General features: G+C 48.2%; 1 protein-coding gene across 10 annotated transcripts in view; it reads right to left on the bottom strand.

Annotated features, from left to right (window-relative positions):
• The window catches only part of RAD51B (RAD51 paralog B), a 799,436-nt gene that overhangs the window by 38,558 nt on the left and 736,485 nt on the right, over positions 1 to 24,393 (bottom strand). The window lies entirely within an intron of this gene.

The following is a 24,393-nucleotide window of genomic DNA, read 5'->3' as shown; positions in this document are numbered from 1 at the left end:
ACTTTCTTTCTCCTTTTTTTTGTTTTTGTTGTTTTGAGATGGAGTTTCCCTCTTGTTGCCCAAGCTGGAGTGCAATGGTGCAATCTGCGTTCACTGCAACCTCCGCCTCCCGGGTTCAAGCGATTCTCCTGCCTCAGCCTCCCGAGTAGCTGGGATTACAGGTGCATGCCACCACGCCTGGCCAATTTTTTGTATTTTTAATAGAAAAGGGGTTTCACCATGTTAGCCAGGTTGGTCTCGAACTCCTGACTTCAAGTGATCTGCCCACCTCAGCCTCCCAAAGTGCTGAGATTACAGGCATGAGCCACCGCGCCCAGCCATTACGTTATCTTTGCTTTTCTTTGCTTTCACTTCTGTTAGCATCGAGTTCCAACAGCCATTGCCACATAGTGTTGTGTAGGCAGCAACGTGTTCCACAATGTGCTGTTGACAAGCACACACCACAGAATCAGGAAGACCAGTAAGTATTTCAGGAATTTGCCTGATGGAAATGACTCAAGTCTGGGGCCAGCTTGAAATCCTATAAAGCAGTAAGGACACCCACCATTCTCCCTGATTTGAACCTACCCTTGAGGACATGTCTGACTCCATTCATTTATTTAATAAGTACTTATTGAGCACGTACAGCATGGCAGGCAGGATTCTAAGTGCTGGGGATACAACTTTGAGAAAATAGACCAAGTCTCTGCCTTTAACTGTGTGTGTGTGTGTGATGAGAGAGGTGATAAACACAAATGTATCTGGTAACAATAAGTGCTATATAGAAAAATAAAGCAGGGGCTGGGTGCTCTGGGAGGCCGTGGTGGGTGGATCACGAGGTCCAGAGTGGGATCCAGGCTCAGTTGTGAGGAAGGTCTGAAATGAAGGGTGCATGTTGAACCCTGGCTCATGGCTTGTGATTGAGAACACCATGCAATGACCAGCCTAGGATTCAATTTTTTTTTCTTTTTACGTAAAATCAGATGAATAATGAGTAAAAGCACATGAATAATAATTTTACATTTGACTGTGGAAGCAGCTAAACTAAAGGAGGCAGAGAGGGTTGTTCTTGGTTATTCCTTTTTGAGGCTGGGCCTTCATCTTCAAAACCTTCATCTTCAAAATGATTAAAATTGTAGACAAGGCCACAGGATGAGAAGGGTCCAGTGGCTTGGCTCTAGTTATCCTAGGGAGGGGCAGTTCCTTGGGTTTCCATGATCTCAGAACATGCAAACTAGTGTTGCCTCCCAACTCTCTCCCGGACCCATGTGTCTCCTTTTGAGTTACAGTAATAATGGAGAACAACTGGGCGCTCTGTTTTTAGGCTAAAGGTCAAGACCAGAAAAGACTTGGAACCAAACTGGAAATTCTGCTTCCTTCTCCATAACTCCCTGTCAGCTTGTAAGCACCTTCTGTTCATCCAAGTTTTGGAGAAGACATTGGTCTTGTATTCTGACAGACCCTGGCCTCTCAAGCTTGCTTTCCAGGGAATCTCAGCAAACCACAAACGGAATGCCCCTGTTGGTTCCGCTTTTATCTACCATTTTTTTCCTAAATAAAACACAATGAAATATTTTATCTTGATCTTGAAATATTTGCACACCAGGACCTGCTGTAGAAGATCCCAAAGTAACGGAAAGTTCATCAAAGAGCAGAGACTCTGAGTCAAGAGGTGGAGCATCCAAGCTAGGTTCACCTCTGACTCCTTCCTTACTTATTTCATGCCCCTGCGTGAGTCCAAACCATTTCTTGCCTCCAGTGCAGCCAAATGACAGAGGTCAGAAGGGTACCACTGATCTGATTGTTAAGAGGCAAAGATGACTCCTACCCTAGAAGCTCTAAAGTACCAAGCCCTGGGTCCATCCCTAAGAATCTTTCCCTGCATCCCCCAGGGCTGGCATGCCTGGATGCTTTAGCATCTCCATCTGGAAACAAGACTCATTCCTCACTAAGTGCCATGGAAAGGCTGCCAAGACTCTTTCCCTAGAACAAGGGTTTTAAGCTTTATGCATCCTCAACCTTCTAGTGGGGGGCTTTACTTCTCATTCCCCAAAGCCTCAAGGTCCTCTGGGTTGGGGGTGGCAGGCAGGTCTGCAATGGTAACAATCCTAATCACGAAAAGGAGGAAGGTGTCCCCTGTGCTTATTTTTCTCCATTTGCCTTCTCCCTTCAGGTTCATTCTCTTCCCTTTGCTGCCCTGCTCTGTGACCCCTGGGGCTGAGCGCTAGGAGCTGAATCACCAGCTTCCTTTGCCTCTAGCTTCCTTTTGTGTCTGGCCAATGTGAGGTACAGGCAGGAGACTGGAGGTCAGGAGGGTGTCTCTTCCCCTGCTCCCTCTTTGCTCTGGTGCTTGGCTATGGCAGGGGCTGTGGCCCTTGGGACCACTGCTCCCACCAGGTGGCCACCTCTATGCTTCCAAGACTCACCAGGCCCCAGTCACACTATTTCCTTTCTTTGCTCCTTTGGCTGAGGGCTGGTACCATCTTCCCGCTATTGCTAGTTCCTGGGTGCCTCAACATTCCTGTTGCTGCCCTGAACCCTGCCCGTCCATCTATAAGTTGTGCCTTCACTACATTCTTCTCAGTCAAATCCTTTTGAAAAGAATTCTGTTTCTTGTTGGGACCCTGATTAATATATCTTTCTATATGTATTTCAAAATAAAAACTACCCTAAACAGTAAGGTAAGTATGAGGCTTTCTGACACTGACTCTTTTGAAGCTATGTTGGTGTCCAGAGGATGAACTTGGCTGCCAACTGGGGCATGAGCCTGGGTGCAGGGACTGCTGCTGCTGAAGCTTCTAGAATGAACAGGTCAGGGGCCCTGGGAGTTGCTGAGCCTTCCTCATTGGGAGAATCCCCGTTCACCATGGGTGTGTGGTGTTGGGGAGGGAGAGGGGAGGAGATGGAATTGTTTTACAATCTACCATGCTGCAAGGCTCTGGGATTCAATGGTCCACTTCAATTTTTCAAATGGGGCCTAAGACGCAGGGTAGTGGCCACAGAGTCCATTTCAGTCCAAATCAGCCAGACCCCAAACCTTTACAGAGTCTCATCCTGGGGAAAATAAAATCTGGTGACATTCAGAGAAATGAGGGGCAGGGGGAGCAGGGAGCAGGGAGGGAGCTTGTCATGTAAGCCTTGGCATCAGACAGCGTTTGAATTCTGGTCCAACCATTTAGAAGCTATGAGAACTTGGGAAAGTCACCTAACCCCTCAGAGACTTAAGTCCCTCACTTTCCAGTTGGGAATAAATATCCTCTAGGATTGCCGAGTCAGTATCTTTGACAGAAAACCCTGGCTGAGAAGCTCCCACTGAGGAGCACCATCTGAAGGGCTTGGCACAATGCCTGGCCTGCAAAAGGCGTGCAGGAAATGGTACTTGGTATTATCTAAGTCCATCTCCATGGCTTCCCACTAGAGAAAAAGTCATTGTAGAGAACCTACTTGGATGTATGAAGGCAATCAGAAAACCAGTCAATGACGTGCTTTCCTGTTCTCTAACCTCGGAGTGGATTTGGATGAGAAGACTGCTCATCCCCAACCTCTCTTGCTCCTGGGCTTATTTCCCCAATCCCCCCGCACCCTCCATAGCTACTGGAGACCAAAAATCCTTGCTAATTGGCAGGCTTTCCCTCTTCTCTGAGGAGCTCTTGGAATTGACTAACGAGGTTACCACAGGTGCTGCCTTGCTGCCAGCCATGAAAAAATAAAAATAAACTATTCTCTGTTGGAGAAGGGTGATGGGGACACATGCCCAGAACCTGCTACTGCAAGGATCTTAAACCACGGGGCTGTTGCAGTAATACATTTCTGCTTCGCTGGCCCAAGGTCCCTGTCCCATTAGAGTGGGCCTAGTGGATTCAAAGTGGAGGCCCCAGGTGTGGTGGGCTGGCCCTCTGGGTGCCCCTATACAGGCTGCTAAAGCAATGGGTGGGAGGACAAAGCTATCTTTTTGGTAGAGATCCACAAAGATGTCTCAGTTGGATTATTTTTAAATAATGTCTGGTGGGCTGGACTGGGTTTTAAGGGCTGAGAATTAAGACCTATGTGTTCTGTGGTGCTGATAGTGAACGGAGTAGCTGTGGCTGGGCGCATTGGCTCACACCTGTAATCCTAGCATTTTGGGAGGCCAAGGCGGGAGGATTGCTTGAGCCCAGGAGTTCGAGAACAGCCTGGGCAACACAGTGAGATGCTGGTGCGTGCAGCCAATAAAAGCCAGTAGTAGTTCCAGCTACTGGGGAGGCTGAGGCGGCAGTATTGCTTGAGACTGGGAGTTTGAAGCTGCAGCGAGCCAAGGTTGTGCCACTGCACTCCAGCCTGGGTGACAGAGTGAGACCCTGTCTCAAACAAAACAAAAACAAACAAACAAACAAAAAGTAGCTATTTCTCACCCTCAGCTTGCTGGAGTAGGGCTGGGGGTGGAGGGGAGAGCAATGGAGTTCCTTTAACATGTGAGTGAGTGCACACACACACACGTACACACACCAACACCCACACCCACACCCACACCCCCACACACACAGCAGTCAATGAGAACAAAAGCTCAAGCTCAGCCCATATGCATGTGCTGCATGCTCTTGTTGCCGGGCTCTGTAGAGGGAACAGAGCACCAAAGTGAAGCTAAAGTCTTCATCTGCGGGCTGAATGGAAGGTCTGCCCCCTTGGTGGCCCAGGAACAGATATAGGTTGGATGGTGGCCTGGAGCCTCCCAGAACCTTAGGCTCCTGAGGGGAGTCCTGAGGCTTCATCCACTCATTTAACAAAGACCTGCTAGGCGCTACACAGTGCTGGATACGTAGCAGTGGGCAAGGGTGCTGCCCTCCTGAAGCTTTATTCCCCATGGGAGAGACAGATAATAAACAACACAGGTAGCTCTCATGTGTTATTTGGTGACAAATATATGGAGAAAAATAAAGCCAGGTAAGGGGGATAGGAAGACTTTGGGTAGGGATGTCGGCAAATGTAGGTCTTAATTTTCTTAAATGTAGAAGATCAGCAAAGCTCTCCCTAAGAAAGGAATGGGCCAAGTATGGGCAGTGAGGAGGCAGGGAGCAATCCAGGTGGAAGGAATAGCAAGTACAGGGACACTGAGGCAGGGGTGTGCTTGGTTTCTCTGAGAAACAGTAAGGAGTCCAGTGCAGCCGAGTGGAGGAGAGTGCGAGGGGGCACAGCAGGAGGTGAGGTAGAGAAGGAGCAGGGCTCGACCACGTGGGCCTGTGGGCCACATGAGCCTCTGGCTTTTACTGAGTGAGGTGAGAGCTGCTGGAAGGCTCTGAGTGAGGTGAGAACTGCTGGAAGGCTCTGAGCAGTGGAGGGCATGCTCCATTGTACATACAGTTCACCCTGGCTGCTGGGAGTTGACTGGAAATAAGATAGAGTAGTATGAGGTAACTGTAGCAGAAATCCAGATGTGAGGGATGATGACACTCCCCAGCCTGGGTTTGATTCCCCGACTCCATCACATACGACCTGTGGCACCATGGGTAGGCTGTTTCATCTCTCTGTGCTTTTGTCTCCTCACGCGTAAGATGGGCTAGTACCCATTCTTCATAGGGCTCTTTCTAGGGTTGTGATGAGGATTAAATGAGCGAAAACATGTACAGTACCTGAGGTGTAGTAAGAGCTCAGAAGCATTAGCCATTATGCTGTGATGCTGTTGATACGACACTGGCAGTTTGGAGATGGGAAGTCAAGGTCAGCAGGGGCAGAGCATATCAAGATTGAAGTCACCACCTGGAAGGTCAGTGATAGAAGCCAGGACACACTGGGAGGTCAGGACAAGCCACAGGCCAGGAATGAGTGGATAGTCTGGGGTCAGGTGGGAGTGGCCTTGGCAGGTGAGCCGTGGGGGCACCCCAGGAGTTATTGGGGTGGCTTACTGGAATCAGAAGCCCCAGGCAAGGAACAAAGAAGGAAGGAGTTGGGCCCCAGGCAGAGTAAAAACAAGGGGCTTTGCCAAGAGAGCAAACCAAGGAGCCCCCCAGCTGCAAGGGGCAGCTCAGGGCAAGTGAGCAATGCCCACATCTTATTTCAAGAGTTTTGAGGGCCTCCTTAAAAAGCAAGTTTAGGTTTCCAGCAAGGAAAGCAAGGCAGCTGCTGACACAGTCCAGCCTGCGAGATGTGACGTCTAGGAGGCAGCTGGGCAGGGCCCATGCCACAGGGTTAGGGCTGATGCCTGGGAGAGAGACTGAAGCCCGCTGTGGGTTTGAGAGACACTAGGGGACCAATAGACACTTAGCAGAACCCACTAGTATATCTGGATTCGAGATTACATCTCAAAAGGTTGGCCAGACAACCTTTTGTTTGTAGATTACAAACATCCCTGCTTCTAAGCCAGAAGACATGAGACAGAGTCCAAGGGCCTGTTTGCATGGAGTATGAAACAGCCACGCACTGGGGTCTGTGGGGGTCCGTGAGCTAACAAATTTCCCCAGAATGGCATGTGCTCTAGTTTTGGGGATTGTGCTTTATAGATTGATAATGATGGACAATGAAATAAAATCGATGCTCACTTTCTGTGCCGCCTCTTGTAGCTCCTTCTTCCCCTTAGCTGCTGCTCACTCTCATTTTTTCTCTTCTTTTAACAGACGTGATTATCTGGCTCTCAGGTAAGGACCTGAGCCAAGGAGATTCTCAGAAAAACAAACAAACAAATAAACAAAAAACAGTCATCCAACACCAACCAACCAATAACTGAACAACTAACAATCAACCAACTAACTATATGTGATATGGAGAATAATGGCCCCTCAAAAGTGTCCACGGCCTAATTCCTGAAGCCTATAAACATGTTCCCTGACAGGAAAAAGGGAATTAAGGCTATTAATTAGCTAACCTTAAAACAGGCACACTGTCCTGGCCCAATGTAATCACAAGGGTCCTAAAAGAAGAAGAGGGAGGCAGAAGAGGAATCCAAGTCAGAGGGAGAAGTGGCAATGGAAGAATGATTGGTCGGAGAGCTGTGATGTTGCTGGCTCTGAAGATGGAGAAAGGGGGCCATGAATCAAGGAATGTGGGTGGCCTCTAGAAGCTGGAAAAAACAAGACAACACTTTCTCTCCTGCAGCCTCCAGAAGGGAACACTGCCTTGATGACACTGATTTTAGCTCAGTGAGAACCATTTTGGACTTCTGACCTCCAGGATTATACAGTTTACATGTCAGGCTTACAAAGCCCCTTCACTGGCCGATGTGAAGTTTAAAGGAAATGCTGTATGTGTGAGTGGTTTGCAAACTGGAAAGCTCATGAAGACATGAGGTAATATGTGATTTGATATGTGTGTGTGAGTGTGTGCGTGTGTGTGTGTGTGTGGCGCTCCAGTGTTTGAGCCCAAGGCCCCTGGATGTCCTCAGAGCCCTTCCCTTTGGGTTATTGATCACAGTGTCTTAAATTATAGTTTCATATATGCACATATTATTCTCTTACTAGATTTGCAGCTTCTTTGAGGGAAGGGCCTGGACTTCAGTATTTACCCTGTTAACCCCCATAGGGAGAAGCTTGGCTGGAGGTAAAAATGGGGATGGGGGCTGGAGACAAGAGGGTCAGAAGGTTATACAGCAGGCTGCCGAGGGCACTGGACCCCCCTCCTGGCTCAGCTGCAGCCCCCAGATTTAGACTCCCTGATGATAGGACCTGGCCATGCTTTTGTCCCTTTAAATAGCGTAGAGTGTTTAGTAAACAGTTGATGGGAATCTGTTTCTCACAGTACCCTCCCCCGGTATTTTTAAGGTCCTACAGTGACCTTCAGATGCCTCCAATCTTGGCTCCCACTGGTCTATCCTATACAAAGTGACAAGGCTGGTTTCTCATAGCTATGTTTGATCTCAGGCCTTCTAACATCGCAGTCAAATGACCCTTGGGAGAGAGTCATAATTCTGGGCCCTCTCCTAATCGCAGGCTCCCCCCACCCAGGTCCAGCCAGTGCTTGACTCCAGGCAGGACTGCCCTCTGGGTACTCCCTGTTCCCACAGGTGGGGCAAACAGATGCAAGACAAGGAGCTCAGGGCAGAGGGACCTGGGTATGGGGACCCAGGGGCTACCGGGGAGGCTCACTCTTCTCTCTCGCTGGCACAGCCTGTTCTGTCACTCTGGGCCACATTAGGTAAACAGGGGAAAGAAAACAATGTCTGTCAGCTACAAAATGAGCCTGTCAGGAAAGGAATGTTATTGCCAAGTGTTCTCAGAGGGCAAGACAAACAAAGAAGGTGAAACCTGTCTTTAACATCAGGCCTGGTTCACAACCATGCCCTCCAGCAGCCCTTCTATGAGCAAAGGCCTGTGCCCCGCAAAAAGGAACCCTTCCCACCTGCCTCTCCTCACTTTTCCAGGGTTAGCTTGGCCTGTTCCCTCAGCCCCTGGGTTGGGGGGCTCCCTACTGAACAGCCAGTGGGAAGGCAGAGGCTGTTGGGATGCAGGCTGCTTCAGGCCCGGTTCCATGGCAAACCCGAGAGCCCGCGGTGTTGTCGGCTCCTAGCCTGGCCCTTTTAGAGGGGCATTCCCATCTCCAAGGAGGCAATCACATCAATAAGGGACGTTCGGCATCTTGCCCTCTCTGCGGGCAGAGGTGTCCCATAGCAACTGGGGCTGTGATCTGCATATGACAGCACATTGCAGCTATTCAGGACTTTTCTTTCCCCTGCTTTCTTTGAAACAAGCTTGCCCTATATCCAAGTTCCCTGTGAGCCCCATACAATGAAAACAGCAGTTGACAGGTTCCCTGTAACTTGTGAAATTTGAGTGCATCCAAGGGGAGAAAGAGTGCTCATTACTGAAACACAAAACGAGCCTCTTTCAAGGCGTGGTGAGTTGGCCCCTCAGTTTGCTGCTGCTGACCCTGTTGCCCTTCTGAGCACAATAAGCAGAGGGAGAAGAGGGAGAGAGAGGCCTTTACTCCTTAAGTTGCCAATTGATCACCCCCTAACCCCTATGGGGGCTGCTTCTCCTAAACAATTCGGGTGACAGAGGTCAGGGCTCTGGCCCATTCCTCTGGGGAGATCTTAGCTCTCCCTGCAGGGACTTTCCCAGGTGAAACAAAGACAAGCTCCAGAAGCCTTAAACAAAATCCTGCTGATGATGCAGAAGGGAAATACAGAAAGGGGAAATGAGAGGTGCCAAGAACCACAACATTGGGCCTCAGCTGTTTTATCCAACCAGACCCCAAAGCCCTTTAACACACTCTGAGATTGGACCATGCGTTGCGGAAGCCCAGCCACATCTATATTCCAATATGGTGGCCAATGACCACTTAGCAACTGGGTTGGGGAGAGGAAGCCATGCAGGGGGAAGAAACAACTCTATTTTTGCCCACACTGGGTTTTATCTAATTAACCAGACTTCTTGCATCCAAAATATCAGAAGAAGATGAGAAAGAAGGCAAAGAGAGGGCAGAGGAAGAAGAAAGGGAGGACGAGGAAGAAGAAGAACTTATGAGGTAGGCCAAATAGTGCAAGCTTTGAAGGAAAGCTTGTTGAAAATGGCTGCCCATTCCTGAGGTTGCCCAGTGAGGGTTCTAGAGGGATCCAATTCCACTGCTTGAATGGTACACCCTATTGTGCACAGAGCAACACAGGGTAGTGTATATGAAAAAAATACAAGGAAGTTCTGTGTCTTAACTCCACCCAGCCCTTGGAAGAGCAAGGGATGGCCAGGAAAGATAGGGCTCTATTCTTTCTTTTTGATTCCAGAAGCAGTAAGTGCAGGTGATACACTATTGTGCCAATGGTCTGGTACAGGTTTGCTTGGGGACCACAGGCAATTTAACCATTGGGCTTCTGGTTTTATCATCAGAAAATAAGCTGTACCAGTTGCAGCTCTCTGAATGTACCATGTACTTTCATTTTGCCAATGATGTCCCTTCTTGCTGGAATATCCTCCACCCACTCACCTACCTGGCAAATTCCTATGAATCCTTCAGGCTACATATCAAGTGCCATCTCCTTTACCCATGTTTCTATCTTAGCACTTTTCACATTGTATTATGGTGATCTGTTTGCTTACCTTTCTGTGTTGCAAGACTACAGTTTCTCAGAGGGTAAGAACAGCCATTTTATTCATTTCTTGTATCATTGGTGGTTAGTACATAGTAGCTGTTCAATAATCACCTGAAGATTTGAACTGAATCATGATCACAATAATTGTTTCTTTTTCAGGTCCTGGAATGAGTTTTATTCAATCACCAAGGACTTGTGGACAGGGCTATAACTTGTGTAACTCCAGGGGCCCCATTCATATCATGTGAATGAGAACCCTGGAACTATGCAATATGTCAGCCCTGCATATGGAACTCCTGCCACAGGCCAGGCACTATGGTAGAATCCAAGTACCAGGAGCTTAAAATCTACTTACAGAGACGGGGCTAATATGAAAGGAGGAGACAATAATGGCACAGCCAAGGGTGTTCTTCTTGTGGGTACAGCAAGGATCCTGGGAAGAGGGAGATCTATGCAGATTACAGTCATTGGGAAAGACTTCGTGAGGAAGGTAGAACTTGCATTGTCCATGATGACTGGGGTAGAAAACAGATGATAAAAAGGAGGTATACACAGAACACAGAGGATTTTTAGGGCAGTGAAAAACTACTCTTTATGATACTGTAGTGGTGGATACATGGTGTTACCATATAAATATATGGTAACAAACCCATAGAATATACAACACTAAGTGTGAACCCTAATGTAAACCATGGACTCTGGATGACAATGATGTCAGTGTAGGTTCATCAGTTGTAACAAATGTACCACTCTGGTGTGGGATACTGATAGTGGAAAAGGCTGTACATGTTGGGGGACAGGGGTATATGAGAACTCTCTGTGCTTTCTGCTCTATTTTGCTATGAACGTAAAACTACTCTAAAAAATAAAGTTGAATTTTTTTTTTTTCTTTCTGAGACGGAGTCTTACTCTGTCACCCAGGCTGGAGTGCAGTGGCGCGATCCTGGCTCACTGCAACCTCTGCCGTCCAAGTTCAGGCGATTCTCCTGCCTCAGCCTCCCGAGTAGCTGGGATTACAGGCACCTGCCACTGCGCCCAGCTAATTTTTTGTATTTTTAGTAGAGACCGGGTTTCATCATCTCGGCCAGGCTGGTCTGGAACTCCTGACCTCGTGATCCACCCGCCTCGGCCTCCCAAAGTGCTGGGATTATAGGCGTGAGCCACCGTGCTGGCCAGTAAAGTTGAATTTTTAAAAAAGAAGGTATGAGCCTATTTGGGATATTAACAAAACAAGCATATTGAAAAAGAAGCAAGCAAAATACACAGGGAAGGCAATAAACCCATGGCCTGGCCATTGCTGGTAGAAGGGAGAATGCATTGAAGAGTAATAAGAAAGAAGGTTTGATAGGCAAGTTGGGGCCAGATAATGAAGAATCTTGAAAGCCAAGCAGAGAAGTTGGGATTTGGTGTTGGAGAACGCAAGGAAGTCTTGTAGCTTCTAGGGCTGAGAAGTGACATCATGAAAGTGGGATTTGATGAGACTTCAGAGAGAAAAGCAATCCAAACATGCCCCCAGTCATTGAGGCACTGGGGAGTTTCTCCCAGCTTGGTAGGTGTATGCTGTGAGCCCTGGACTGTCCATGAACAGAGCTGTAGAAGACAGTGGTCAATCTGGCAGTGGGGATGAGATCCTATAGTGCTTCCTGAGTACGAGCTTCCTCAGTTGGATCAAGGTCACAATTTGAATGAAGCTGGCATAACAGGGCATACGAGACAAGCAGTGCTCAAGTTTGAGGGGTTTGCCTGGATTTGCTGCTGACTTGCTGTTTGAAATTTGGCCTTGATGTTGTTCTTCTAATTACTAACAAAGGTGATGAATCAGACAATTCTATGGGAAATAGACCAGGTTCACCTTCTTATTAATTCTCCAGATCTTCATCACAGAGTGTAAGAGCTGAAGATAGGGTTTTGTCAGCTACACCTGGGAAACCAGTCAGCAGTCATTCAGCAAATACTTATAGACTCTGAGGACAGAGCAGCAAAGAAAACAGACACACTCCCCAACGTCACAGAGCAAACATTCTAGTAAAAAGCCAGGTAAAGTTAGTTTCTCATCAGGTACAGAGAAAGATGAGTCCTGCAACTGCTTAACCTGGAGAAATCAGGAGAGAGGGTGAAGAGTGACAAGGCTCAGGGAAGTGAGGTGGCTTGGCACCAAGAAGAGGGAGCAAGTTTACCTTATTCTAGAAGAATGGTCCTAAAACTTTCTACCCCAACATACCCAAGGTATAAAAGCAGACACACTTCCTTCAGCGAGAGTGGCTTGTGGCCACATTGGAGCCAGGGACGGATGAGAGTGGCCAGACACCTCCAGGGAAAAGATCCAGATACCCTCCCCAGTTGCACTGGGAGAACTGGATGGAGTGAGACACCATTCTCCAACATGCACCTTTTCAGCAGTGTTTTATAAGATAATATTGACATGAACATGTTAAGTATTTCATGAAAATACATTAGGGTGAAAGCAAGGGTCAGTCTGTTCAAAATGTAATCAATATATTAATAATCAACCATGAGACAGAGACAGCAGCAAGGACGGGGTAAAGGAGATTAGCTCTCTCTCTCTGCCTGCTCTCCCTGGTATTGGAATCTGGCTATACTTCTGCCCAGCTCTTGAGAATTACTGCAAAACTGGGTCAATGAATCAAAGTCATGGAGTGGCAGATTCCACCTCAATGTAAGAAAGAACTTCTTTTTTTTGAGACAGAGTCTCACTCTGAGGTCTCCTCTTAAAGGGCTGTGCAAAACTCCAAACAGAAAGGCTTGGCTCTGAGAGAGCCAGATCCCAAGTGTCCCAGGGTTGTAATGAGTCTCCTTGCATTATTGAACAAACACCTCTAAGTCACCTTTTGCTGGAGGAAGCTTGGTCCTTACAGGAGGGCCTTAGATTGGGCCCTGATAAGGCAGCACATCCTGTCTGCCTCCCTGTCCACACCCTCACAGCTGAGCCTGCTGCGGTTGCTGCTGACTTCAAAGGCACTGCTTCCCTTGGATCTACATCAAGGACTGGAATGAGAAAAGGGTCCCCTGACCTTCTTATAGTGAGCGCTTAAACCTTTGTGTTGTGTGCATGTGGGGGGTGTGTGTGTGTGTGTGTGTGTGTATTTTTCCTGTCACTATTGTGTTTTTATGCACTGGATGTAGAATGTTTGAAAACAATAATCGGAAATTGTCTTTCACCTATGGCCAGAGGCTGGAATCTGGCCCAGTGAGGGGAGAGGCTATGTTCACCCAGTGGGAACCTGGTGGCCCACGTGAAGGATGTCACTAGGGTGGATGGCAGGGCCTTCCCAGCCCGGGTCCCAAACACTGGTGCTCTGAAGTCTCCTCAGCCAGCCAGGCCACTGGCACTCGTTGAGTGTGTCTCTGCGACCTGGTTCTTTCAGTGGGAGACGCCAGCCTGGAGCCCACCATCCGCCTCACTCTCAAGGTTTTCCATTTCAGCTCAACCCGACCTGATCATCAACACCACGCCAGGCCTGAAAGCCAGCCCTCTCCTGGGCTCTTGGGAAGGTGCCCTTGTGGTGGTGGGGAGCCCTGTGAGGAGACAGCAAAGTTTCCACCCATCCCAGGGTTAAGGCTGTGGGTGCTGGTTGTGGGAAGCTGATGAACTCTGTGGCCATAAGTAAGGGATCATGAAGCTCCTCCAACCCCAGCTGCCTGCTCAGGCCTGCACTCGGCTTCCTCTCTGGGGAAGGGCAACAACAAGCAGCTCCTTCTCACAAGCCCGTCCCCTGCTGGGAGGCATTGCCCAGCTTCAGTGGCCTCTCCTTAACAGAAAGCACCACAGCAATGCCAACAGGGGCGGGCCAGGCCTCTGCGGCATGACCTCTCCCAAAAGGAGCCCAGCCAAGCTGCGGGCCAATACCCACAGGCTGCAAAGGAGACGGGGACTGTTGACGAGGGAAATAATGAGAAGCACGAAGATTTGTACCGAAGGGATATTGGCCACAGAGAGCCTCTCTTCAGGCTTTCTCAACCATTATTGGTAGGCCCTGAGGTTTAAAGGATCCAGTGCAGAAAAATCAGGCCCAAACTGATGAGGGCCTAGCCTTCCAAAAAGACACAAATCACCCCTTTCCTGCCCCAAACACCGGGCAGAGCAAATGCTATGAATAACCCCAGCCTCCCCCGGCCCATGCAGGCCCTCTAGTGCGGCCAGCTGTTCCGAAACAGGTTTGGGAAAGTGATCTTTGGCACATAATGAAAAGGGTGTGTATGTGTGGGGGAGCACCCAAGAGTTCTCTATCAGGGCCAATATTATTTTTAATTGCCGAGAATCGGCCTGTGGCCGTTACTCAAGGCTGCAGAGCACAGGCTTGCCAGGCATCGGAAACCAACTTCAAGAGGAGGTAAAAAAGCACGTTCCAAGGACTGCTCATTACCGAGCTGTCGTTTCTTATGGAAAATCAGGTTATGCCTCAGAGTTTATACAGTCCTCTCCCCACCACCTCTCCCTCTTTCGTTCCCATTTAGAAAAGGAGCAGTGAATTTGAGCAATCTGGGAATTTTGGTTTCTGCCCTTCCCCCGAAGCATGACCGATGGCCCATTTTTCAAGCCAAATCTCACCCCTTGCAGGCAGCTGTCAGGAAACCACAGAAGGTGCTTGAAGGCACACAAGAAATGGCTGGTTCTAATCTGGAGAAAAAAATGAATTAACAAGGCAGCTACTTATGGAAGAATGTTTTCTTTTCTTCAGCCCCAGCCTGCATATTTTCACAACATGTGTACTCTGTTACCTTGTCACTTCCCTGTTTTCTTTGGGTAAATAACTGGGCTCTGGACTTGGGGGGTGGGAAGAAAGAAAAACGCAGCTCGCAGTATCACTGGGAAGGCCTGGCAGGCTGAGCTGGAGGGGAAGAAGGAGCACGCCCCGAGGAGAGAACAAGCCCATTGCAGGCTCGGCTTGGCCCATTCTGGATGGGGCTTTTCATTGAACTCTGCAGGTAATGATGTGGGAATGAGAGACGGAGGAGAAAACTGCTCACCTCAGCCTTGGGCTTGGCAGACCTGAGGCTGAGGGAAATAAAGAACTTCTCTCCTTCGCCAAGTCAAATGTGCAGCCCTCTCTGAACCCGGCAGAGTCAACAAGGCAGACGGAGGCTTTTCTGCCAGCCTCTGCCGTCCCACTGGCTAGGGAAGCAGCCAGGGTGAGAGAGGTTGGTCTCATCATGCCCAGCCGTGAACTCTGGAGGGACTGGCAGCAGCCCGGGCCTTCCGTGGAGCACAGTATTGCTTCCTTTGTTTGGTCCATGTTTGGATGTGGAGGCAATGGGCTTCATCCAGAAGGTGCCCAGAGGTTTCTGAGTTCCTCTCTTCCAGAGCTGCTGTGAACATTTTCACTTCTCTGGCCTTGGAATACTTACCTTGTGATGTCTGTACCATACCCTGGATGGGTATCTAGCAGGGCATCTTTTAGATATGCCCTGGTGATGAGGGCACCAGGGAGATGAATAGCTGTGGGGAAACAAATGGCCACTCTAACAAGTCAGGGTCTTGTCTTCATAACACTATAGCAACTCTCATTTGCTTAGGTCCTCACAGCTGATCATTAGAACAGAGAACTAACAATAATATTGCTGCCTCATTACTCCTAAGACTGCACAGCACACAAAAGGAGTTAGATTGCCATGTGCCAAAACATGGCTGTGGGTGCTGGCTCCACCCTGCAGAGGGAAACTGAGGCAGAGAGCGCTCAGAGGCTGAGACTAGCACAAAAGCCCCCACAGCTGACTTGGCAAAGGCAGGGCTGACTGGGGGCTGTATGGGCCTCTGCGTAAGTCCATTTCCTTTCTGCATTTGCTCAAGAGCCTTTGGTTCCCACCTTAAACTCCCTGTCTCACCCTGTAGATCACATAGCCTTCGTCAGGCAGAGGTTTGGAGTTCAAAAGTGGCATTTTCCGTTGCAAAGATCTGGCCCCCATCTGTTGAGTGGTTCTTTCAGTATCGCTGGAAGGGCTGCAAATGTCCCATGAGGCGGGGTCACTTGGAGAGAAAAATTGATGCTGTTGTAAGTGTTGCCTATTCAGAACTGGCATTTCCAGGGTGACGAGGGCTTTCACAGGGAGAAAAAGGACAAACCAAAAGCTTTCTAGGACAGTTATGGACTCTTCAAATTATTCATGTGGTCTAATTCTGCAAAGACAGCTTCAGAGATGTGCTGTGAGGCAGACAGGAGCAGCTCTGAGGACAGAGACAATAGCTCGTGTACATTGCTGCCACAAGGACCATGCTGAGAACTTTGCACACATGACCTCATTTCATCCTCTCACTCACCCTCTGCATGGAAGACTGTTGTCCTCCTTTTCCAGCAGAGGAAACTACAGAGACCAGACAAGTCGGGCCACCAGTGTGACTCTAAAGCCCGTATGTTCATTCACCAAGCTGCAGTGCCTTTGAGGACAAAGCTGAAGGAGCTCCCGTCTGAGAATGATGCCATTTAGCTCGAAGGCCTGCTCCCTCTGGCTTGATGGCCTGTCCAGAAGGCTCTGCCAGTGCCCAGATGTAAACATCTCTCCAGCAGCGTTGCCATGCCATGTGGAACCCTCCCACTGCTGGTCCCTGAGAAGCCACACGGGAAACTTGCTTTCCTCTGCCCTCCTCCCAGGCCCAGGTCCTGGCCTACCTGGTTTATATTTATACCTCAGCCTGAATCCTCACACTGCTATTCTTTTCTTCTTCCTGGTCACCTCCCCTAAGTGTCCCCAGCAGTGCTTTGCAGAGCAGAGGCCCCAGGTGAGCATGTCTGCTGTAGAATTAAGCTGTATTTCTCCAAGGGGGCCCTCTAGATGCCCAACCTCAGAATCCCCTGGGGTGCTCTAAGAATGCAGATTCCCAGGCTCTGCCACAGACCTCAATAAGACTTTGAGTGGTGGGGTTAGAAACTGATATTTTTAATAAGCCCCCTAAACGATCCTTAAGTTTGAGGTCCACAATTAAGGCTTTCCAATGAATTAGGATACGTTGATCACCAGACGTTGTGGAAGTGGGCACCATGCGAAGAGCCTGTTGTGTATTTGGGAACCGGCATGGGAGTTCTCAGATGGGGAGGCTGGGGTGAAAGGAAGTCAGGAGTGGCAGGGGAAGGTGTAGGAGAAAGGGCAATATTTCTGCCAAACCGTTTGGAACTCCTAGATGGGTGATGGCCCTGGCAAAAACATGCTCCAAGAAAGTTCCAAGCAAAAGGCTTCCAGAGCCCCATTTCAGGCGTTCCTGAATCTGGCCCATTTTCTGCCCGGAAGCAGTATCCCTTTTGTTCCCTGCCGGATGATCCCAGTGAGCATGAGGGAGAGAGAATCAGACCCTAGGGCTTCCAGAAGCGAAGTCAAGTAGCCTTGTAGTGTGGACAGAGCAGGGTGGAGACGGAGAGAGGGTGGCATCCCAGGGCAGAAGTGTGTGTGGGGCGGGAGGAGGCCAGGTCAGTGCTTCTGAAGGTCACTTTTTGTTTTTGAGATGGAGTCTTGCTTTTGTCGCCCAGGCTGGAATACAGTGGCGCGATCTCGGCTCACTGCAACCTCCGCCTCCCAGGTTCAACTGATTCTCCTGCCTCACCCTCCTGAGTAGCTGGGATTACAGGCGCCCACCACCATGCCCGGCTAATTTTTGTATTTTTAGTAGAGATGGGGTTTCACTATGTTGGCCAGGCTGGTCTTGAACTCCTGACCTCAGGTGATCCGCCCACCTCAGCCTCCCAAAGTGTTGGGATTACAGGCATGAGCCACCGCGCCCAGCTCTGAAGGTCACTTTCAAGTAGATTTAAGGGAGCCGCAGCCCCCAAGTCCCCAGACTCATTAATAAAAGACCTCCCAGGTGGGCCGCTGTGTGCCGAATATGAGAAGAACATTTTGGTGAGTCAGTTTGGAATCTGAGAAAATGAAAACAAAAATCCTTTATAAAACTGAAAAAGAATTTTTTTTTCCCGCCTCTCCAACAGCTCCAAAACAACAGAACACAAAGTACTTTAACCTTTGCATGTGGCAAGACCTCCGTGAAAAATTGTTTCTCAGCCCATATGATGGGAAAAGGGTGCTATTTTTGTGACTACCTGTAACATGTGAGTATGCTCGTCAGAAGTCACTCCGAGGAAAAATCTGATTATTAGTTGGGAAAATGGGGCAAAGAGGAGGCAGAGAAGAGAAGTAGCTCTGCTGGGTATGTGGCAGTGTGACTTCTAGAAATGTTTGTGTCCACGTGGACTTGGACAAGCCACTTCAGGACTCTGGGTCTGGGTCTTCTCATCCAAAACAAGGTAGGGAAGAGCTGCGCAGCCAGCAGAGCTAGAGCTGCTGCCTTCAGCACTGGGGACCCCAGGGCAGACATAGGGCTTCTGCCTTCTGCCCATTCCACACGCTGGAGTCCTGCTCGGGGTGCAGCCCCAGCAAGCATGTGTGTCTGTGGTCAAGATGACAGACCTTTCCTGCCATTGCTTTAGTGGGAAAATCACAGAAAAAGGACTACAAACACCTCTGCAGTCTTCCTTTGATTAATGAAATCAGGGCATTACTCAGAATTGCTCCTGGGGCCAGGCACGGTGGCTCACGCATGTAATCCCAGTATTTTGGGAGGCCGAGGCAGGTGGGTCACCTGAGGTCAGGAGTTCAAGACCAGCCTGGCCAACATGGTGACACTCATCTCTACCAAAAAGGCAAAAATTAGCCAGGTGTGGTGGAGGGCACCTGTAATTCCAGCTGCTTGGGAGGCTGAGGCAGGAGAGTCGCTTGAACCTGGGAGGCAGAGGTTGCAGTGAGCCAAGATCATGCCACTGCACTGCAGCCTAGGTGACAGAGCAAGACTCCATCTCAAAAAAAAAAATGCTCTTGGGATTCGTATTAATCACAGGTTAATGACTTACAAAGTCATATAGTGTCATATGTATGACAGATTATATTTAGATATATTTATATTACATGTATGACACTACATGAATACAAATTACAGGTGTTTGTATAGATATTTGTATATTTATTAAAAATATCTATTATAAGTATACATAGGTAATTACCTACTATTTTATAGGTATTTGTCTCTATAGACACATATATATGGGCAGGTTTTTTTGTGTGTGTGTATATATATATATATGCACACATATATACAACACTATATCAATACAAATCACAGGTATTTATATATATATATTACAAATACCTATTAGAGATATGTATTAGTAAATATCATATAGACATTTGTATACATATACATGTAAATATATAGGTATTTGTGTGTGTGTGACACTATATGAATACAAATCACAGGCATATACTTACACACAGATACGGAGTCACCCAAGGATTCCCTACAAGGCCATGGACAAAAAGCATGTGTCTCCCGTGGTGGACTGGATTGTGTCACCCCCAAAAGATATACTGAAGTCCTAACCCTGGTACCTGTGAATATGACCTTATTTTTGAAATAAAAATATATTTGCAGATGTAATTACGATGCAGGTGGAGATGAGATTATTCTGGAGTAGGGTGGACCCTCAATTCAATACGACTGGTGTCCTTATAAGAAGAGGGGAAAGGAACAGAGACAGAGACTGTCATCCACAAGGAGACCACCGTGTGAAGACACAGACGCATAGGGAAGGGCCATGTGAAGACGACAGCAGTGACGGGAGTGGGGCAGCTACAAGCCAAGGAATGTGGAGGAGTGCCGGCCACCACCAGAAGCTGAGAAGAGGCAAGGAAGGACCCTTCCCCACAGCCTTTAGGAGGAACATGGCCCTGCCGAAACCTTGATGTCACACTTCTCGCCTCCAGAACAACGATGCAATCAATTTCTGTTGTTTTCAGCCACTCAGTAAAGTACCCGCTTGGCTAGGGCAGCCCTAGGGAGCGAGTATAGCTCTCGTGGCCAAATGGAATGAAGCGAAGCCTCCATGTCAGCATTGGGCTTGCAGCTGCTGAGCCCCCGATGGTGGCCCCTCTTCCCGGCTCTCTCTCAGGGGCAGGGGTGGGGTGGAGATATTCAACTATTTCCAACGGAAACCAACACTTGAAAGGTTATGAAGGCCCCTAAACCTCCTGCTCTTCCATGGTGATGGCTGATAGCTAAAGCCACACTGCCACTACCCTAAGCCCAAGCTTGATCACCTGGAAATGGGGACTGAGAGAGGACGAGAACGGCACAGCCTTTGAGCTCTCACGGGGTGGCGTAAATTTACGGTCAGTATGCCTCCAGATCAGAGGTCCTGCTGTTAGAGAGTTTTCTTTTTTTGCTTTAATGGTACACAGGAATTCTCCCCCAGCCCCCTCAAAACACTCACACATCTTTTTAAAATTTGCACCTTTTTTTCAGTCTGGTTTCCTATGGTGAAGGGGAGGCTATGAAATGCCCAATAAATCATCTGTCTGTCTTCACTCAATTGAAAGGCAGGAAATGCAGAGAACAGTCACGTTACCTTTCCACTTTGCATATAACAAGAGCTATCAGGACCTGTTCCTTTGAAGGGGAGGCCCTTCTGACAGCAATATTAAATTTTCAAGGCCACTGGAGTTTGTTTCTTGGGACCAGACCCAAAGTGGGCAGGCATGTGGGATGTTGGCTGTTTCCCCTACCAGCCCCTTCTAGGAGTAACTTCTTGGGCTTGCCCTGGGAAATCTACTCAGTCAGCAATGATTTAGGGGCTCCATGTGCACAGCACCATTGTAAGTCTATGTGGATTAAAGGAATTCTATTCTTGAGTCCTAATTTTTAACAAATTTACATCTACAGACAGTCCTAGACTTATAATGATTCAACTAAATGATTTCTTGACTTTATGATGGTGTGAAGCTTCCAATTTTAACACAGTGTATGGTATTCAATAAACATGAGATATTCACTACTTTATTATAAAGTAGGCTTTGTGTTAGATGATTTTGCCCATTGTAGGTTAAAGTAAGTGCTCTGAGCATGTGTACGGTAGGCGAGGCTAAGCTATGGAGGTTTGGTAGGTTGGGTGAATTAAATGCATTTTCAACTCACAATATTTTCAACTTTCGATGGGTTTATTGGAACTTAACCTTATTGTGAGTGGAGATTCATCTGTAGTTGGTGCAACAGCTAACCATGTACATAAAATAATGACCCCATACAAGGGAGTTTATAAAAAGTGTTCTCCTGAAAGTGTAGAAAGGAGCCGAAGATGCTTCCAGGTGGCCAGCCAAAGCTTCTTGGAAGAGGTGAAGGCTCTGAGCTGAGGCTTGAAGGCTAGGTAGGGCTGGGGAACACAGGAAGGAGAAACGGCAGTGCTTCAATGCCAGGGACTCCTGAGGACGCCATGGAATGGGGTGTGAGGAGGCTTATTCAGGAACACTGAGAAACTCAGGGTGTGTGGAGAAGGTGGGATGGGTTGGTAGGAAACAAGGCAGGAAGGGTATGCAGGCGCCATCCTCTGGGATGCTTCGTGGATGACAGATTAAAATTGTGCTTGCAGTTGGCGTGACCAGCCCTCCCTGGAAGATGGCCTCCACTTGGTCTTGCATTCAAAGAAACATATGTAACTGCAAACACTTTCAGGCCTAATGTGATCTCCATGATAGGGTTTCCTGAGAGGCCATGCAGGGGTTTCCTGCAGTGCATTTTCCAGTGAACCTTTCTTCAAACCTTCTGGGACATTTGGTCCTCAGGTTTCACACTCTTAAAAGACTCCTCAGTCTTGTTCTTCCTCCCTTTCTCTTTCTAGCCACCTCCTTTTCTCAGGCTGCTCTCTCCCCATCCCCCAGGGGTCTCCTCACTCGTCCTCTGAGTAGCCTGGGCTGAACTCCACCTGATGGCTTTAGGCGCCATCTGGGAGCGATCTGCAGGGAGGAAGGGCACGCTGAGGACGCTTCAGACAAGGAGAGCAGCTGGAGGCTGTTGGTTCCAGGGAGGGGCCTGAGCAAGGCCTTGGGAAGGAAGAGAGTCCCAAAGTAGGATAGGAAAGTCCAACAGGCATCAGGGTGCCCAAGGATGGCTCTGGTTTGGGTGGGTTTTCACGTTTGAGGTCTGTCCCCCTTGCCTGACTGTGGGGCCATGTGTTGTTCCCTGCTGTTTCCTCATGCCTAGATGTCCAGAATATAGTAGGTACTTAAAAAAGTAACCATTGAGTGAATAGCAGCTGAGGTATTAGAAGAAATAAAAAAGTACTCTTAAGAAGAACACTAGTACAGTGACTTGGCTCATAATAGGAACTCACTGTGCCGATTCCCTTCCTCTCTTCCCTTCTTCTACGTCAAATGTTTTGTGCTCAGCACATCCACCTTTAGAATTCTTTTCAGAAAAGATAGCACACATTGAGCCTTAACATCCAGTCCATGAAGCAGATATCACAGGGGAAAAAACCCACACTGGCTCTCAAGGAAGTGAGTGAGTTGTACACAGGACAAGCCAGGGTCTCCCTGTGTGTCTAATGGTGCAGGGGTGGGATGTCGAGGGTATTTCCAGTGCTGTCTATGATTTCGCCCAGCTGTCAATCAGGGTCTTGTCTGTTTTATTCAGCTCAGCACTGAGCACACCGGCGACATCTAATATGTTTCTACTGAAGATATGAATGTTGGGATGGGTGAGTAAGTAACTCAGCAGTGCCCCGGCTGAAGAGAAGGGATCCTTTGCAACCCCATGGCTGTCAGTGAGCAAACAGCCCAGGGTTCACCTGCCCTGCTGTCCCCAAAGGCAGGAATGCCAGCAGGTGGAAGAGGGGAGACTGTGATCCACCTGGGTCCCATATGCCTGTTTCCAGTTTCTGCCCACCCTGATTCACAGCTGGGTGGAATCATAGACAGCACTGGAAATACCCTCCAAGATCACGTGTCCCACCCCATTAGACAGACAGGGACACCCTGGCTCATTTCATGTACGACTCACCTACTTCCTTAAGAGCCAGTGTGGGTTTTCTCCCCTGTGATATCAGCTTCATGGACTGGATGTTAAGGCTTAATGTGTTATCTTTCCCAGAAATACTTTAATTCCAAAGATGGATGTGCTGAGCACGTAACATTTAACACAGAACAAGGGGTAAGAGAGAAGGAACCAGCACATACGGATGTCCTATTATGAGTGAGTCACTGTGCTAGTGTTCTTCTTAAGAATACTTTTTTGGCTGGCCACGGTAGCTCACGCCTGTAATCCCAGCACTTTGGGAGGCTGAGGCGGGTGGATCATGAGGTCAGGAGTTGGAGACTAGCCTGGCCAACATAGTGAAACTTTGTCTCTACTAAAAATATAAAAATAGTCGGGTGTGGTGGCAGGTGCCTATAGTTCTAGCTACTCAGGGAGCTGAGGCAGGAGACTCACTTGAACCCTGGAGGTGGAGGCTGCAGTGAGCTGAGATTATGCCACTGCACTCCAGCCTGGGCAACAGAGTAAGACTCAGACTCAAAAAAAAAATACTTTTTAATTTTTCCTAATACCTCGGCTGCTATTCATTCAACAATTACTTTTTAAGTACCTACTATATTCTGGACATCTTCTAGGCATGGGGAAACAGCAGGGAACAAAACAGACAAAAATTCTGCACAGTCACACTGACATTATGGTGGAGAAAACAAAAAGAAACAAGAAAATGAATGAAATACTAGTATATTAGAAGGTGATAAATGCTATGGAAGAAAATAAAGAGCAGGAAAGGAAGACAAGAAGTGCTGGTGGAGGGAGTTGGCAGTGGGGTGGGGGGTGCCATTAAGGTAGAGGAGCCAGGGAAGGCACCACTGGGAAGGTGACATTGAAGCAAAGACTTGAAGAGGTTAGAGAATCAGCTGTGTTGGCACGTGGGAGAGAGGAGTCCAGGTGTAGAAACCACTCACCAAGGGAAACCTCCGGCAGGAGGACTGTGTGAGGTCTGTTCAAAGAACAGCAAGGAGACCAGCCTGGTAGGTAGGACATTGAGACCACTCTTTACACTTAGGAAGAACTGGCTTTTCCTGCTAGCTTGCTTGGTTAATTGTCTTGCTTAGGAGGTCAAGGTCACAGGTGTGACTCTTGTTTTGAGACTTTTGTTTTCCAACAAAAGCCATCTTGCAAGGACAGAAGAGATGGTCACATTAATAGATTAATTATCACAAATCTGTCCTTGGAGCTGGTCTGAAGCCTGACTCTACAGTCAACTACCTATTTACACTTATACATATCATCACCCTTTCTAAGCCTCAGTTTTCTCCTTTGAAAATGGGGGACCCACTTAGTAATACCCTATGAGATTGGACTCATGTATTGTATAAAGCACTCTGTAACTGTGTTCTGCTATAGAAAGTGTTCATTGTTGTTATTATTATACCATAAAAGTAACACAGGGTCTATGTCAGCTCGTGTTGGGTCTGTAAAGCCATTTTAGTAGACAAAGCTCATTTCTTAGCTCTGTTTGCTAGGTTGCAGAGACGATTTTTACTTATGTGTTATGGTTATCTTATTATTTTGGGTGGGAAAAGATTTCATGAGGCTCTCACCAGCCCCTCTGACCTTTGGC

Source organism: Pongo abelii, chromosome 15, assembly GCF_028885655.2.
Source record: "Pongo abelii isolate AG06213 chromosome 15, NHGRI_mPonAbe1-v2.0_pri, whole genome shotgun sequence".
Lineage (NCBI taxonomy): Eukaryota > Metazoa > Chordata > Mammalia > Primates > Hominidae > Pongo > Pongo abelii.
The sequence above is the reverse complement of the archived record's forward strand: the minus strand, read 5'-3'. Positions and strand labels throughout refer to the sequence as shown.